This window comes from Nicotiana tabacum, chromosome 5 (assembly GCF_000715075.1).
Source record: "Nicotiana tabacum cultivar K326 chromosome 5, ASM71507v2, whole genome shotgun sequence".
Lineage (NCBI taxonomy): Eukaryota > Viridiplantae > Streptophyta > Magnoliopsida > Solanales > Solanaceae > Nicotiana > Nicotiana tabacum.
Window position 1 is genome coordinate 11,505,202 of NC_134084.1, and position 19,093 is coordinate 11,524,294.

The 19,093-nt window shown below is 37.1% G+C and overlaps 2 long non-coding RNA genes across 2 annotated transcripts; one reads left to right on the forward strand and one right to left on the reverse strand.

Moving 5' to 3' along the window:
- Window positions 1-3,173: 3,173 nt before the first annotated feature.
- LOC142181101 (uncharacterized) lies at window positions 3,174-12,651 on the forward strand. The gene is made up of 3 exons (XR_012709381.1): window positions 3,174-3,226; window positions 3,559-3,625; window positions 12,149-12,651. It is a non-coding gene; the product is annotated as an uncharacterized LOC142181101 (long non-coding RNA).
- Window positions 12,652-15,304: 2,653 nt separating this feature from the next.
- On the reverse strand, window positions 15,305-18,510 carry LOC107818228 (uncharacterized). Its single transcript, XR_001655369.2, has 3 exons — window positions 18,171-18,510; window positions 16,302-16,391; window positions 15,305-15,554 (listed from the first exon to the last, which is right to left on the reverse strand). It is a non-coding gene; the product is annotated as an uncharacterized LOC107818228 (long non-coding RNA).
- Window positions 18,511-19,093: the final 583 nt, after the last annotated feature.

Genomic DNA, 19,093 nt, shown 5'->3' on the forward strand with positions numbered 1-19,093 from the left:
CCAAAAGGCAATTGATTATTTAAAGAAGGAATTCAAGATGAAAGATCTCGGAAAGACAAAATTATGTCTCGATTTGCAAGTTGAACATTTGACAAATGGGATTTTTGTTCATCAATCTGTCTACATTAAAAAGGTATTGAAACGGTTTTACATGGATGAAGCACATCCATTAAGTACTCCGATGATTGTTCGATCACTTGATGTGAATAAGGACCCGTTTTGACCTCAAGAAAAGAATGAAGAGCTTCTTGGTCCTGAAGTACCATATCTTAGTGCAATTGGTGCACTAATGTATCTTGCTAACACTACAAGGCCTGACATAACTTTTTCGGTTAATGTCTTAGCAAGATATAGCTCTGCTCCTACAAGGAGACACTGGAATGGGATCAAACACATATTGCGATATCTAAAAGGGACTACCGATATGGGCTTATTTTATGGAAATGATTGCAATCCCGATCTTGTTGGTTATGCCGATGCTGGGTATTTATCTGACCCACATAAGGCTCGATCTCAAACAGGTTATATGTTTACATGTGGCGGCACTACTATATCTTGGCGATCGACTAAGCAATCAATCGTGGCTACTTCTTCTAATCATGCTGAGATAATTGCTATTCATGAAGCAAGTCGAAAATGTATTTGGTTGAGGTCTATAATACATCTTATCCGAGACAAATGTGGTTTGAAGTGTGAAAAACTACCCACAATTTTGTATGAAGACAATGCAGCATGCATAGCCCAATTGAAGGGAGGATTCATAAAAGGAGATAGGACAAAACACATTTCACCAAAATTATTTTTTACACATGATATTCAAAAGAATGGTGATATCAATGTGCAACAGATTCGTTCAAGTGATAATATGGCTGATTTGTTTACCAAATCTCTACCAACATCAACCTTCAAGAAACTGGTGTACAAAATTGGGATACGAAGGCTCAAGGATGTGAGTTGATGCTCTCATCAGGGGGAGTTAATACGCATTGTACTCTTTTTCCTTTACAAGGTTTTGTCCCACTGGGTTTTCCTTGTAAGGTTTTTAACGAGGCAACCAAAAAGCGTATTTCTAAACATGTGTACTCTTTTTCCTTCACTAGGATTTTTTTTCCCATATGATTTTTTCCTAACAAGGTTTTAACAAGGCACATGTAACGACCCGACCGGTCGTTTTGAGCTCCGGGGCGTCATTCGGCAATTTGAGGCCATAAGCAGCTTCATCTCAGGTATATTGACTTGTGTGTATGGTCAGAATTAAAATTCAGGAAGTTTGGAGTCAAATCTAAATGGAAATTCTCATTTTGAAAGCTTAAAATTGAAGAAATGAACTAGGATTAGAATTTTGAGCAAATGACCTCGGAATTGAGATCTGAAAGTTCCAGCATGTTCGTATGATGATTTCGGACTTGGGCGTATGTCCGGATTTGGTTTTGGGTAACCCGTGAGCATTTCAGCGTATATTGTGAAAGTTAGTACTTTAGAAGAATTTCATAAATTTGGGTTGGAAGGCATTTCAGTGTTATATATGTCCGTTTGGGATTCCGAGTATGGGAATAGATCCGTATGGTAATTCTGGAGTTGGGAGCATGATCGGAAGTGAATTCGGATGTCCGGAGGTCATTTTGAAGTCATTTGGCTAAATATAGAAATTTGAAGGTTTTTGAGAAAATTCGACCGGAAGTGGAAATTTTGATATCGGGGTCGGAATGCGGTTCCGAAAGATGGGGCAAGTCCGTAATGTCGAATATGACTTGTGTGCAAAATTTGAAGTCATTCCGGAATGATTTTGGTTAGGTTTGAGACACTTAGTCTCTTTTAAGGAGGTTTAAGTTGGAAAAGTCAACCGAACATTGACTTATGTGTTAGAGGGCTCGGATTTGAATTCTGATGATTCGATTAGCTTCAGGTGATGATTTGTGACTTAGAAGTGTGATCAGAAGTAATTTTGGAGGTCCGGTGTAGAATTAGGCTTGAATTGACGAAGTTAGTATTTTGGCGAATTCCGGTTGATAGGTGAGATTTTGATACGGGAGTCGGAATGGAATTCCGAGAATTGCTGTAGCTTTGTTATGTCATTTTTGATGTGTGTGCAAAATTTCAGGTCATTCGGACATCGTTTGGTCGGGTTTTTGATCGAAAGTGTATTTTCGGAAGTTTTTGGAAACTTAGGCTTGAATTCGATGAGTTTTGGGTAATTTGATATTGTTTGAGGTGTTTTGATGATTTGAGCAGGTTTTAATGATGTTATGAATTATGTTGGCATTTTTGATCGGGGTCCCATGAGGCTCGGATAAGTTTTGGAAGAGTTTTTGAAAGATTTTTGCCGTTTTGAGCATAAGCATGTAATGATCCAAGGGTCCATTTTTAGTTCTAGAGATCCAAATTTGATTTTGAGACTTCCAGAATTTAAATCATGAATTATAGGACTGATCTGGAAATTTTGGTTTAATTTCATCAAGTCGCGATTGAGTTTTTGACGTGAAATGTGAGTTAATTGTTTAATGAGCGAAATGGGTATTAAACTGGGCAAACGAGCTCCGAATTGAGTTTCGATTGAAGGGTTGTGTTCGTATTATTATTCGTGACTCATAGGAACAAGAATCGTCTAATTCCGAGTTCGTATGATGAAGTTAGAGCTTTTTTAGTGAAAATAAAAGCTGCTGCAATTTCTGCTGCTAAGCTGTCTTTGTACAGCAATGTGCAGTCATGGAGCGTACTTCGGAGACCTATATCTTTTGATCTACAGGGAATTTTGAGATAATTTAAAAACAAAAGTTGTAGCCCTTCGTATCTAGTTTCGCGAAAACTAAAGAAATCGTAATTTATACATTTGTATAGAAAGTTATGATTGATTGAAGATGACTGGTGGAGCAGTTTCTCCAGAAATTTTCTGATTTCATGGAGCCGATTTAGAAGCTCATATCTCGAGATATATAAAGATTTATATGGTTTACAACCTATCAAATTAAAGATCTTTGAGTCTAGTTTCTTAAACTTCAAACCGTTTGTCATTTGGATATTTATACAAGACGTTATAGGTGTTTAAACAGAAGGTGTCCGACAAGGAACAATTTTAATAGGATGTACAACTTGTATAGCACAAGTGCAAGGTACAACTCAATGAAGCACGAACAGATTCTTTTAAACACGGATTTGGCTTTTTTCTTTCACTTGGCTTGGATTATTCTGGAGAGAATTTCAAGGGGGATTTCATCAAGCATCAAAGGTGAGTTGTTTCTACTTATTTCCAAGTTAAATACATGGATTAGAACTAAAAACTCAAGTAATTTATGGACAAAAATGTTGGTTTAGGGCTTGAAACTTAAGAGAATTAAATGGTGATTTGAGGGGTCAAATGAACTCCGATTTTTGTGAATTTGGTATGTATAGACTCGTGGCGAGATAAGGGTCGTATTGATGTAAAAATTTCTGAATTTCGAGACGTGGGCCCGGGGCTCGGGTTTTGCTAATTTCGGGATTTTCGATATTTTTCGAGTCTTTTCGATTGGGTTATATTCCCTTAGCTTATTGTAACGTATTCGTTGTGGTTTTGACTAGATTCGACGCACGAAGAGGTCGATTCAAGAGGAAAGGTCATTGCGGACTAGTCTACGGCCGGTTAGAGGTGAGTAATAGATGTAAATGCTATTCTGAGGGTTTGAAACCCCGGACTTTCACATCGTAACGCTATATTGAGGCATGACACGCACTCCATGGCGAGTGCGGGGTCGGATACTACTGGGGATTGTGACTTGGTCCACCCCGTGTGATGTTTATACTATACTGGTGATTGATACACATACTTCATTGATATTACTGGGCTTGATGCCATGTTTGGGGCCTTGTGCCGATTTGTAAAATCTTCGAGGATTGATATTACTGCTTAGCATGATTTGCATATCATTTAATTTCAGTCTAAGGTTTTAAATGCTGTTTTGCAAACTCAGCCATAATTCCAAGTATTGAAAACTTAAATGATATTTTTAAATGTATTCCGGGCTGGGAATTTCTATTTTGTAAATGCCCAAGGGGCTTATTATATTATTTTCTGGACTGATTATAAAGTGACTTGAAACAGTAGTAACAATGACACTGTGTGATATACTTGACACAGTGGTAACAATGACATTGTGTGATATACTTGAAATAGTGGTAACAATGACACTGGATGATATACTTGAACAGTGGTAACAATGGCACTGTATGATATAAATTGGTCAGGTAACAATGGGTGACCGGTCAGGTAACAATGACTGACCAAGATATTGCGTTTGGGCTGTAGGAGCCCCTCCGGAGTCTGTACACACCCCCAGTGAGCGCCGTCGACGATAAATAAATATGGATGGTTGGGGCTGCACGCTGCAGTGGGTACTGGAATGTACCATCATATGCATTGCATTGTATTCATGTATTTGTATCTATACTGTTGTTTAGCTGTTCAGTTCCATATGTTGCTGTATATTTGGATTTTAGCTTACTTTGTGTATTTAATGGGTTTTTTTTATCTTCGGACTGTAGTTACTTTTATTACTCACTGGGTCGGAGTACTCACTTTACTCCCTGCACCTTGTGTGCAGATCCAGGGCAGTCTCAGGCTCAGTAGATCCAGTTGATCAGCAAATCCAGCCTCTGGGAGTATCGAGGTAGCTACACGGCGTTCGTAGCCATTGATCTTCTCCCTCCTATCCTATCTCTTTATTTCCGCATTATCAGACTTTGGATATACCATGTATTAGGATGATATTCTGTATTCTAGAGGCTCAGATTCGTGACACCGGGTCCTAGTGAGATTATATTGTGTATTTTGTTAAAATCTTCAGTACTTTAATCTTGCTTAATTGATATTTCTTTCCGCTATTTTTGATAAATTGGGTTAAGTGTTGAATAATGGTTGGGCTTGCCTAGTAGTGTAACGGGCGCCATCACGACCGGGATTTGGGTCGTGACAAAGTTGGTATCAGAGCCTAGGTTACTTGGTCTCACGAGTCATGAGCCGGTTTAGTAGAGTCTCGCGGATCGGTATGGAGATGTCTGTACTTATCCTCGGGAGGCTGCAGAACCTTTAGGAAAACTTCACATTCTTAAATTCTTATCGTGCGTCCTCGATTCAGCTTGAAAAGAAACTTTTGAAATTCCTTCCGCGTGATCGTATGCACCAATGGGCGCTCAGTATCAGATGTGTCTCGATGGCTTTTGATTCCCCGATCGAGGGGCGAGGTGTAATCTCTGTGAGTTTGAAGTTAGACCAGTCAGGAGGACTTGAGGCCAAATCTTTGCCAATGGCTTGAGCACCAAGGTGTTGATTTTGTGAGCAAGTGTTTTGAACTCATATGTTCATTATTGTCCTTGTTAGCCGGAATGTCGGTTGGATATCCACGTGATGAGTGTTAGTGTTGCGAGGTGTATTTGTACGACTTGGTAGTGGCGAAGAAGCCTACTGGATAGTAGATGAACTGTTAAGTGATTCGTTTCTTATTGTGATTTGTTGAGTAGCTCGAGTTATGGGCGCGTGAAGAATATTTTTCGTGTCTCCTAGTTAGATAAGTCTGGGAGCTGAGATCGCTTCCGTAAATGTATTATGACGAAATCGTTGAGTCAAGGAGACCACCTTGAAGGTCGAAAATATTAAAGGAAGAATATGTTCCTACTTGGTTGAATAGCCCAATAATGAAGGGTTGAAGGGTATTTTCTATGTGTTATGATTCAAATAGGTGCAACGCATGTCCATGTATCAATTTAGATTTATGTAATTGATATGCATTGTGATGCTTTGTCAAGTTGTGGATGTGTTGTTAGGATGGTTTTGGTGATTCTCTGGCAGGTGGATAGGACCAATTACAAAGGAGGCTCTGCCGAAATTTTTGAAAAATTTAGGACTTAGTAAGTGGGCTTAGCTGTTGTGTGAGTAAATGCAAGAATTGCAGAAGAGTTAAAATTCCAGATGATTCGTGTTTCCACGAGCTTATGATGGAGTGAGTTTAATCTCACCATGATATTACGACAGCAATAGAGTATATGTGTTGTGATCTATGGCTTCGAGCCAAGTTGGGGAGCTTGCTGTTGATTAGCTGATTGCACGGTTTATTACCTACGTGAATTCTGGTTATTGGCGTATTGGTGGGTTATTGCAGCTACGAAAAAGGACCATGAGTGGTAATTTGAGTAAATGAATTATTGGATGCATGCTATGGTTAGCCTTATTGGCTCATGTTCAGACTTGAGGGAAGATTCATGATTTATGCCTCGTATAGGTGCAGGCTTCGAGGGAAGTGATTCCTCTAGGTGCTTTATCGAGAGGGTATTCATATGTTATAAAATTTAGTAGAGTTGGTTGCATTTGGGGCCAAGTCAGAGTTGGGTGGCTCTCAATAGCGGTCCTAGTTAATTCAAGAGGTAAAGTGTGGTGCCTAATGATTTTGAGTCTATAAGTACGGTTAAGAGTCAAGCTTTTGAAGCAGCTTATGAAGAAAGGCACAGAATGTTCTATGATATTTTGACTTGCGGTGTAACATTTGAGAGACATGAAATGGTCATGGTATTTGAGACAACATGGTCTCGTGATTTAAGGTCACTCGGGGTGAGTTTGGTGGAAATAAGTTAGGTGTTAAAGGGAGATATTATTATTTCTAAGGCAATCAAGGATAAATTGGAAGGAAGTAGATTGATTAGCCATAGTTGAGTTGGTATACTGGTGTCAGTGATCAGTTCGTCCAGCGTGATCGAGTTATGCATGTGAGGCTTGTCGGCCGCAGTGATTGATGTTATTCTGAAGCATGCTTTTGTTAGGGCCTATTATGAGTAGGCGGATCCCAGAAAGTGTTATGGTGGCTTGGACAACTACTTAGAGATTGGCATATTCGACGATTATGAGGATTCGCCTGTATGCTGCTATAGTTCTCCTGAAGTGAGTTAAATGGAAAGTCTTATGTGATGAAGTATTAGCCTATCGGCGGTTCCAGAGTTGTGATGGAAATCACGTCTATCGTATATTGGCACGTGAGGTGCAGTGAGTGGTATGGAATTTGAAGTAAGGACCAAGGTTGTAGTTTGGTCAATGACTGTGATGTCATGATCTCGGATGAGCAGTATATGAGTTTCAGTGTTTTGAGTAAGATGGGTATTGACGTCAGTATCACCTGAGGTCGGTGTTCTGTGAGAAAGGCTTTCATCCTGGTTAGGGATTCTTGATCGCTTTTCAGCGTTAGTGCAGCTGGTGGTTTGGATGTGCAGACCCGTTAATTATTTCGGAAGATGGTGGGAGCTTGTCCCACAGGAATATTGTATAAGTGTGACATGTAGTCACTTGATTAATTAGAAATTTAAACCAAGTATGAGGATTTTGGTAATATCATCCATTTGAGAATTTATGCCCGGAGGGCACTCTGTTTATTGGGTTATGGACCTGTGAAAGATTATTGGCCTAGCTTGGCACGATCAAGATTGACTTGAGGTAGGTGGATAGATTTAAATGTGGAAGTGAACCTTACGTCAGGCCAGTTGTGTTTATTTCAGCAATGCGCTCTTTATGGAAGGATAGTCGCAGTCTTATTTTGTGGTCAGTTAATTCATGTAAAGATATATTGCACCGTATGAGTTGTGAGACGGCTTGGTAAATTCCTTATGTGTTGAGGTTCCGCTCAGCGGTGATGTTATATGAGCAGGATGAGACTTAGATCATGTATCGCACCTCAGTTGTGCTTGAGTTTGTAGCCTATAGCGCTATATGTTTCCTTGGGAATGATATTATGCACCTTAGTGTGTTTATGACCGATGTTCGGTATTTTGATGTGATGAGCTATTCAGCTCGACGTATATCTCCTTATGTGAGTTCTATATGTGGGTCGGGTGGCACACCGCCATGGGTATGTTGTTTGGATCGGGTTGCACGCCACAACAGTGTGATGTTCAGTTCAGTGCCCATATTTGCTTTTGTGTGTTCTGTTTCCCTGTTTTCTGAGGAAGTCTATGTTAGTGTGCGAGTTGAGTAGTTCCTTCTAGAGTTCGCCTTCCTTTTGTATCGCGTTCGAATTGATAGCATACTGGCACATTGTGGCGCCTTGTGGGATTTTTGATTATGTCTGAGGTGGCTTATTGCCTGAGCAGTTCGTACTGGGTGAGACGAGGTTACTAGATTTGGGGTCAGTGCAAACTGATTATATGAAGTATATTATAGAGCAAAGATCATTCTTTGGTTTGGGACAAGGTAATGGAACTTGTCAGGAGTGTAGATCCAATGAATTGTTGATTCAGCAGTTGGTTGTGAATTTCGGCACATCTCTTCAGTCGTATCGGTGTTGAAAAAAAAAATATATAAAAAAAAAACTAGAGCAAGACCTGTGTAGATCATGAGATGCAATGGGAGCATCAGATTCGTGGAATTTCGACCATTATGTTTAAAGAATGTTATTGTGGTTCTATGAGTAAGTGATGCAAAGTGTGAATTCAGCAAAGTTATGCAGTCATGTTTGGGTACAGCGTGTGGAGATTGATATAGTGGTCGTATGATGGAAACAGGCTTGGCAGGGAAATTCAGGATGTTGGAATTGGGCCTAATGGCTTATTTGCTTGAATAAATAAGTATATCTACAGAATTATCGAGCTAATGTGCTCAACGGAGTAGTGGTAGCATGGGAAGGTGCATGATGTGTTAAAAAGGTGATTTTGGACTACTTCAGTGTAGTTCTCAGCACGTTTGAGGACGAATGTATGTTTAAGTGGGGGAGATTGTAACGACCCGATCGGTCGTTTTGAGCTCTGGCGCGTCATTCGACAATTTGAGGCCATGAGCGGCTTCATCTCAGGTATATTGACTTGTGTGTATGGTCAGAATTAAAATTCAGGAAGTTTGAAGTCAAATCTAAATGGAAATTCTCATTTTGAAAGCTTAAAATTGAAGAAATGAACTAGGATTAGAATTTTGAGTAAACGACCTCGGAATTGGGATCTGAAAGTTCCAGCATGTTCGTATGATGATTTCGGACTTGGGCGTATGTCCAGATTTGGTTTTGGGTAACCCGTGAGCATTTCGGAGTATATTGTGAAAGTTAGTACTTTAGAAGAATTTCATAAATTTGGGTTAGAAGGCATTTCAGTGTTATAGATGTCCGTTTGGGATTCCGAGTCTGGGAATAGATCCGTATGGTGATTCTGGAGTTGGGAGCGCGATCGGAAGTGAATTCGGATGTCCGGAGGTCATTTTGAAGTCATTTGGCTAAATATAGAAATTTGAAGGTTTTTGAGAAAATTCGACCGGAAGTGGAAATTTTGATATCGGGGTCGGAATGCGGTTCCGAAAGATGGGGCAAGTCCGTAATGTCGAATGTGACTTGTGTGCAAAATTTGAAGTCATTCCGGAATGATTTTGGTAAGGTTTGAGACACTTAGTCTCTTTTAAGGAGGTTTAAGTTGGAAAAGTCAACCGAACATTGACTTATATGTTAGGGGGCTCGAATTTGAATTCCGATGATTCGGTTAGCTTCGAGGGATGATTTGTGACTTAGGAGTATGACCAGAAGTAATTTTGGAGGTCCGGTGTAGAATTAGGCTTGAATTGGCGAAGTTAGTATTTTGGCGAATTCCGGTTGATAGGTGAGATTTTGATCCGGGAGTCGGCATGGAATTCCAAGAATTGTTGTAGTTTTGTTATGTCATTTGTGATGTGTGTGCAAAATTTTAGGTCATTCGGACATCGTTTGGTCGGGGTTTTGATCGAAAGTGTATTTTCGGAAGTTTTTGGAAACTTAGGCTTGAATTCGATGAGTTTTGGGTAATTTGATGTTGTTTGAGGTGTTTTGATGATTTGAGAAGGTTTTAATGATGTTATGATTATGTTGGCATTTTTGGTCGGGGTCCCATGATGCTCTGATAAGTTTTGGAAGAGTTTTTGGAAGATTTTTGCCGTTTTGAGCATAAACATGTAATGATCCAAGGGTCCATTTTTAGTTCTAGAGATCCAAATTTGATTTAGAGACTTCCAGAATTTAAATCATAAATTATAGGATTGATCTAGAAATTTTGGTTTAATTTCATCAAGTCGCGATTGGGTTTTTGACGTGAAATGTGAGTTAATTGTTTAACGAGCGAAATGGGTATTGAACTGGGAAAACGAGCTCCGAATTGAGTTTCGATTGAAGGGTTGTGTTCGTATTATTATTTGTGACTCATAGGAACAATAATCGTCTAATTTCGAGTTCGTATAATGGAGTTAGAGCCTTTTTAGTGAAAATAAAAGCTGCTGCAATTTCTGCTGCTAAGCTGTCTTTGGACAGCAATGTGCAGTCATGGAGCGTACTTCGGAGACCTATATCTTTTGATCTACAAGGAATTTTGAGATGATTCAAAAACGAAAGTTGTATCCCTTCGTATCTAGTTTCGAGAAAGCTAAAGAAATCGTAATCTGGACATTTGTAGAGAAAGTTATGATTGATTGAAGATGACTGGTGGAGCAGTTTCTCCAGAAATTTTCTGATTTCATGGAGTCGATTTAGAAGCTCATATCTCGAGATATATAAAGATTTATATGGTGTACAACCTATCAAATTAAAGATCTTTGAGTCTAGTTTCTAAATCTTCAAACCGTTTGTCATTTGGATATTTATACAAGACGTTATGAGTGTTTAAACAGAAGGTGTCCGACAAGGAACAATTTTAATAGGATGTACAACTTGTATAGCACAAGTGCAAGGTACAACTCGACGAAGCACGGACAGATTCTTTTAAACACGGATTTGGCTTAGTTCTTTCATTTCTTTCATTATTTTGGAGATAATTTCAAGGGGGATTTCATCAAGCATCAAAGGTCAGTTGTTTCTACTTATTTCCAAGTTAAATACATGGATTAGAGCTGAAAACTCAAGTAATTTATGGACAAAAATGGTGGTTTAGGGCTTGAAACTTAAGAGAATTAAATGGTGATTTGAGGGGTCAAATGAACTCCGATTTTTGTGAATTTGGTATGTATAGACTCGTGGCGAGATAAGGGTCGTATTGATGTAAAAATTTCTGAATTTCGAGACGTGGGCCCGGGGCTCGGATTTTGCTAATTTCGGGATTTCGACATTTTTCGAGTCTTTTCGATTGGGTTATATTCCCTTAGCCTATTGTAACGTATTTGTTGTGGTTTTGACTAGATTCGACGCACGAAGAGGTTGATTCAAGAGGAAAGGGCATTGCGGACTAGTTTACGGCCGGTTAGAGGTGAGTAATAGATGTAAATGCTATTCTGAGGGTTTGAAACCCCGGACTTTCACATCGTAACGCTATATTGAGGCGTGACACGCACTCCATGGCAAGTGCGGGGTCAGATACTACTGGGGATTGTGACTTGGTCCACCCCGTGTGATGTTTATACTATACTGGTGATTGATACACATACTTCATTGATATTACTGGGCTTGATGCCATGTTTGGGGCCTTGTGCCGATTTGTAAAATCCTTCGAGGATTGATATTACTGCTTAGCATGATTTGCATATCATTTAATTTCAGTCCAAGGTTTTAAATGCTGTTTTGCAAACTCAGCCATAATTGCAAGTGTTGAAAACTTAAATGATATTTTTAAATGTATTCCGGGCTGGGAACTTCTGTTTTGTAAATGCCCAAGGGGCTTATTATATTATTTTCTGGACTGATTATAAAGTGACTTGAAATAGTGGTAACAATGACACTGTGTGATATACTTGACACAGTGGTAACAATGACACTGTGTGATATACTTGAAATAGTGGTAACAATGACACTGGATGATATACTTGAACAGTGGTAACAATGGCACTGTATGATATAAATTGGTCAGGTAACAATGGCTGACCGGTCAGGTAACAATGACTGACCAAGATATTGCGCTTGGGCTGTAGGAGCCCCTCCGGAGTCTATACACACCCCTAGTGTGCGCCGTCGACGATAAATAAATATGGATGGCTCGGGCTGCACGCCGCAGTGGGTACTGGAATGTACCATCATATGCATTGCATTGTATTCATGTATTTGTATCTATACTGTTGTTTAGCTGTTCAGTTCCATATGTTGTTGTATATTTGGATTTTAGCTTACTTTGTGTATTTACTAGGTTTTCTTATCTTCGGACTGTAGTTACTTTTATTACTCACTGGGTCGGAGTACTCACTTTACTCCCTGCACCTTGTGTGCAGATCCAGGGCAGTCTCAGGCTCAGTGGATCCAGTTGATCAGCAGATCCAGCCTCTGGGAGTATCGAGGTAGCTGCACGGCGTTCGCAGCCATTGATCTTCTCCCTCCTATCCTATCTCTTTATTTCCGCATTATCAGACTTTGGATATACCATGTATTAGGATGATATTTTGTTTTCTAGAGGCTCAGATTCGTGACACCGGGTCCTAGTGAGATTATATTGTGTATTTTGTTAAAATCTTCAGTACTTTAATCTTGCTTAATTGATATTTCTTTCCGCTATTTTTGATAAATTGGGTTAAGTATTGAATAATGGTTGGGCTTGCCTCGTAGTGTGCTGGGCGCCATCACAACCGGAATTTGGGTCGTGACAGCACATTATCTATGGACATCCAAAGGGGAGTGTTATGATAAATATCACATTATGTTGGATGTCTACTCTTCTTCCATGATCTTCATCTCAAATGTTTAATGACATATTCGATGACATATTTTGTATGTTCAATGATATATTCCATGACATATTTTCTTCACTTTTATGCCTATATAAAGGCCTTGTAATAGATAGGAAAATACACACAATTGAAGAAGAAATAAGAATCTCTCTTCCTCTCTTTCTCTCTATATCTCTTAGTTTGTTTTTGCTTGTTCTATATTGTTATTTTGGATTATATTTTATAGCAGTATAATAATTCATGACTAATTTTTCTAGACATTACATTAGGGACAACACCCCACCCCTTTAATATTACTACCCTCCTACAGTCCTACTCCATGCAACATCATATTTCATAACACGAAAAAGGACTGTCTGGTGCATGAGTATCCCGAGTTAACGCAAGGTTTGGGGAAGAATTTCACCCTAGAAAAGTATGATGTAGATAGTTTACTTCAATACAAGTATCAGTAGATAATTTCATACTCTAATCCAAGGGCAGCTCCATAAAATTAATGGCTAAAGCTTGGGGCGTATCTAGGGGTGTACATGGACCGGGTTGGTTCGATTTTTATCAAAACCAAACCAAACAGACTATATCGGTTTGGATTGGTTCGGTTTTGTCGGGTTTTTCGGGTCTTTTTGTTACATGAATATTATTTCAAGCTTACTTTGTTAAAATTATAGATAAAGTTCTAATAAGTGAATATATATGTTTAGTAAATATGGAAAAAATGAACAAACATATGATCTATTAAAATATTCTAATGGGAGAATTCTTTTAGTAACACATGATAGTTATTTTCTTAGTCGTCTAATAATAATATTTCGTTAATTTATGCTTTTAAGGTTAATACATGAGAGGATCCCAAATATTTCTACATTTTCTAAAGAAAATTCACTATAAAGTCTTAAAAATATAAATAAAATTTATATATTTATATGTCGGTTTGGTTCGAATTTTTTTACTCAATACCAAACCAAGTCAAACCAAACCTACTCGGGTTTTTAAATTGGTTTGGTTTTTCGGTTTGGTGCAATTTTTTGGTTCGGTTTGAACACCCCTAGGCGTATCTATGTTACAAAATGTTGGGGGCATTTGAATCTATACCTGCTTTTTGGGTCACGTTTTAACTTGTGCCCGCTTTGCAAAAAAAATTGCAAGTGTACCCACTTTTTCGCGTAACTTCAGCATACAAGACTGAAGTAGCAAAGACAATCACGCAAAACTTCAGCATTCTAGTAGACGGGACTGAAGTGTGCTGAAGTTTTTGTTTTGTAACTGACGAACTTCAGCTCTAGAGCTAAAGTTTTTGTTTGTAACTGGCAAACTTCAGCCTTCTTAGAGTTGAACTTCAGCCTACTACATTGTAAATGCTCCATATATCTTTTTAACGAAGATATTGTGGTGGGATATAATCACTGGAAGATAAATGAACTTCTTCCAACATCCAGTTTAATTTTAAATATAAACTACCACTTCGTCAAATTATCACACTAATATGCCATGTTTACGTATTTGAGATGTACTTTGAACAATTGATAATATGCTATCGCTTTTTATTTTTTAAATAATGATGTTACCCAGATGCATATCTAGGTGGTGTTGTATTAGTAAAAACGAACAGAGGAGCCTTCTTAGAGTTGAACTTCAGCCTACTACATTGTGAATGCTCCATATATCTTTTTTACGAAGTTATTGTGGTGGGAATGATCACAGGAAGATAAATGAGGGCGGATATAACTTTGAGGAGGAGAAGGAGGAAGAGAAAGGGGACTGAAGTTGTTTAAAAGTGAGTACAAGTTAAAACTTAAAAAAAAAATGGGTATAGGTTAAAGGGGGGCGACCAAATAGGGCGCCCTGTGCAATTTTTACAAAATATTGGGCACATGGACCCATCCTCTTGCCATGTAAAAGCAGATTTTATGTACAAATTTTTAATAGTTTAGCCATATAGAGTAGATAGCACCCATGCTCAAATTTTGGCACTGGTGCCTCCGGTCGAGACCCCATAGACATACATTAATATAATACCACGTATTTAGCTTGTACTTTGTAGCTCTTTTATTTGTTTTAGTTCTATTTTTTTCCTTCTTATCATTATTTCCTTTTTTTTTCTCCTTCTCCAAGTCTTCACGTAAACAACAACTTAAAGAGTCAGAGATTAAACTACTTATTACTTCCATTGAGATTTGTCTTATCTTGAACCACTATAAATTTATTTAAGATAAACATTATACAATGATTGTCAGATTATAATTGATAATATTAATGATAAACACGGATTTATAGTAGCAAGATTCACTACAATATTTTAGGCCTTTAATCACCTCAGAAAAGTGTGGCCAAAACTGTCAAAAGTGTGGCCTTTAATAAAAGGCCATACTTTTGAACTAAGACAACACTTTTTAGGAGTGTTCTATACAAGCGTAACCTTTGCTCTAAGGCAACACTTTTCAGTGACCAAAGGCCACGCTTTGTGCACACCCCTTATGGCAACTCTTTTCCACCTTATAGTCACACTTTTGAAGTGTGGTCTTTGTTAACATTGCCTTTCTAACTTTACAGGCCGCACCTTTGCTAGCACCCTATGGCCGCACTATTCAAGAGTGGCCATTTTGTCAAGAATGTAAAACATATATTTTATTTACGAACATATAGAATATTATTAAATATTTTCAAGTAATTGTTGAAGTATGAAGATCTCTCATACTAATAAAATTAAATAAATAAGAAAAAAATTTCAAATTTATTACAATGAACCTCGAAAAACAAACATTTCGTATACTACATTAACTAACAAAGCCAAATATTTCAATGTGCATTCTAGCAATATGGTTTACAAAACTGAACATATTCATTTAGTATCATGGTTAATAAACATCACAATTTTTCAATTGTCTTGATCAATAACTTTAAACATATGAAATCGACTTCTCGCCACCATTTTCAGAACATCGCCAAAAAATTCCTACATATATTCAAAGTGAACCTAAATATTAGATTGAAACCAATAGCATGCTAGTGCACTCAATTGATGAAATCTCGCCTATATTTTTTTATATAAATTGAATGATAATGAAAATCATCAACTAGCTTGCTAGCGGAAGGAAAAAATAGCAAAATTGCAGTTAATTTAATCACAGATGTACATCATTTGTAACCAACACCTTTGCATCAATACAAACTATTGTGAGACGTGTGCACTTAGTTTTCAATGAAAATAATAAAAAGATAAGTTTCGGAAAGATGCAATAAGTATGAAAATAGTAAGAAACAATGTAATATGGTAAGATAATGGTACAACACCTGGCAAGTAGCCTGACCAATGCTGAAGCATATGATCCAATATGAATGACAATTGAAAAATTAAAGCTTCTCTTTTACTACAGTAACAACTTATATAGTCAATCTTCTTGTTCATTTTTATGTGGAACTGGAAAGAACTCAGTGCAAGATCATAATATTGATGCATCAATGTGTATTCCAACAACATAAAAAAGCAAGTAGAGAAATAACTTTTGATATTCTTAGGTACATTATGTCAAATACTCGCTTTTCAATATATTGCAAGCTTATCATGCATTGACTGCCAAAGAAAGCAGCATTGGGAATTCAAATTCAAAAAACTAGATCTGTTTAATTTCTTCGGTACGAAATGCATATGATATGATTTTAGAATAATTTAAATTAGGTATCTTAACAAATAATGTCTTACCTAAGTTTCTAAACAACAAAAGTATGTTGCTTTAAGTGAATGAAAAAGTGTCAGATTTGTCCGAATACCTGTGTCAATCTCACTCCTTCCCTGGAGACAAAAGAAAGAATACAGATCATCAAGATTATATCAATTTTTTTTTGAAGTTGCTCCTAATAAGACATCAAGATCTAGTAAGAAGAGATGTGATATAATAAAATAATCAAAAATAGTTTACTATCTTACCAATCTGGATTCAGTACATATGATGGTTCAGACCCAATATAAATAATAAGAGATGTGCACATCTCATTCAACTCTGCTATCAGATTATCAAAAAACAACCAACTATAAAGAACTACTTCAATAAACAAAATGTATATTTTCTAAGGCGCATCAATTCCAAAGATAGCAAACTATCTTTTAAAGATATACTAGCTACTCTAGGAACTGAAATAAATAGAGAAGATGAATAAATAGCAGAGAAAGAGAACTTCTGATCCAGAAAGATATCCAAAATTAATAAAATGAATTTGATATCTTAATGAATCTAGAGGTCATTGTTGAGATATAAAATATGAACACAACCCCTAGCTATTCTAAACATGTATATGTATATGATGCACGTGGTGCTTCTATTTACTAGCGAGGTACTTTAAAAATACCAAGTGAATCTGGCGGGCATTTGGACAGTTTGATTCTTTAACAATACTACTATTTATGAGCAAATAGAAAAATTGACATTATTGTCACTAAAATCTGAAAATTTCAAACCTGAACCAGCTACATAAAGACGTTGCTTTTCAAATTTGAACCTTCGCAATAGATATTTTAAGACGCAATCTAGACTAATGAAAGTTTTAGAATAACTAATGATATTGTCCTGCCCCTCACTCAATCCTTAGATGCTATAAGAGTTCCTTTTAATTCCTTGTCAATAAGAATTCAGTTAACGAATTATCTAAATTAAGATTATTGTATGGAGATAAGTTATCGATTAAATTGCAAGTATGTTACCTATAGGAGTTCAGTTAACCAATGAAAACATAAGCCTCAAAACTAAACTACCATTTCTCTTTCTCGTTTTCAAATTTTCTATGATTTTGCCTAAGCATATTACTAACACCAGTAAAATGTCATTAATTCATCAAATAGTTGAACATAATACATATCTTAAAGCTTGAATAATTTATTGCACGTCGCTAACCAACAGAGTCATCAACAACAACAACAACAACGACCCAGTATAATCCCACAAGTGGGGTCTGGGGAGGGTAATATGTACGCAGACCTTACCCCTACCCCGAAGGGTAGAGAGGCTGTTTCCAGGAGACACTCGGCTCAAACAGAGTCATCATAGATGATATATTCCCCAATTTTCCACATCTAGTTAACGAGAAACTTTAGAGTCTATCCACCATTGGAACAAAATGGAGCTAGTTAAACATGATAAAACACAACAGGTCTTTGACCAAAATTTCAAATTGAGCAACTAAAATTAACTAGAAGAACTTCATTTTTATAGATCCATACACAACAATAACAAAAAATTCAGTGTAATCCCAAAAATAGAGGTCCAGAGAACGCATCCTTATAAAAAGAAGTTCCAAATTTTATAAATTAGCATTCTCTTTCTGTCAAGAAATAATTTTTTTTCTTTCTTTGCTTCGGAACATTGTTGGCATAGCTTATAGTATCATATAATGCATACATAAATAGGCAAAAATTGACCCGATATTGAAAAACCTACTATACCTGAGCAGAGACAAAAAGGCTAGAGAGTGATTTCGTACGTTCCTAAGATTAAAGGCTAAAAAAAGTAAGAAAATCACAGAAAAAACTCAAATAACTCATTTGAAGCAAAGCAAAACAGGGCTAGGAAGAACTCACCATCACCGCAGCTTACTGAACAACAAACTTCAATGCTTGATTTGTGCGCTTCGGTTTTAAGCCCTAACTCTTTGATGGAGCCCTAACTCTAATAATTTTATCAACGAGCTATCTTTAATTGACAGATTAATTTGGGTTTGTCAATTTTTAATGTGCAACCACATTTCAAACAATGGTAGTAAGCCCTAATCCTTCAAGTGAGAAATTTGCTGATAGATCAATTTGGGATTCCAACGGACGTATGTCCCATGATTTGGCAGCACTTAAGCGGTGTGCCCTTTCTATTAAAAGAGAACGTTTTAGAAGTGTTGCTTAGTAACTGTTGCCAAAAGCCCGTAATAAATGCCACACAGATAAAAGCGTGCCCATAGATACCTTTAGCAACGCTTTCAGGGGTTGTTTAAAATAAGTGTGGCCTTAGACCGAATTTGTTGTAGTGATTATAATGTGCAAAATTATTAATATGTCATAAAACACTAAAAATATATACATTACTTGATATTATGACGAGTATCGTGGTGCACCCATTATCTTAAAAGTCTGGATTCGCCTCTGCCTAAAGCCAAATTTTAATAAGAGGCTGTATACTTTTTTTATTAGTACGTATACACACATATATGCAAAAAAAATTAATCTTGCCATTTTTTTCATACTTGTTGTTTATACTATATATTCTTAAATGACATAAAGTCTATAACTTCACATAGTAACTTGTTGTTTAACTTCACAAGGGCGGCTCCATAAAATTATTGGCCTAAAGACAAATTTTAATAAGAGGCTTTACACTTTTTTTATTAGTACATATATACACATATATGAAAAAAGATTAATGTCATACCCCTTTTTTTTTTACCCAACCTCACTTAATCCTCTTAAAATAATAAAAAGATTAGTAAAGCTCAAAAGGGGTTTTAATTAAAAAA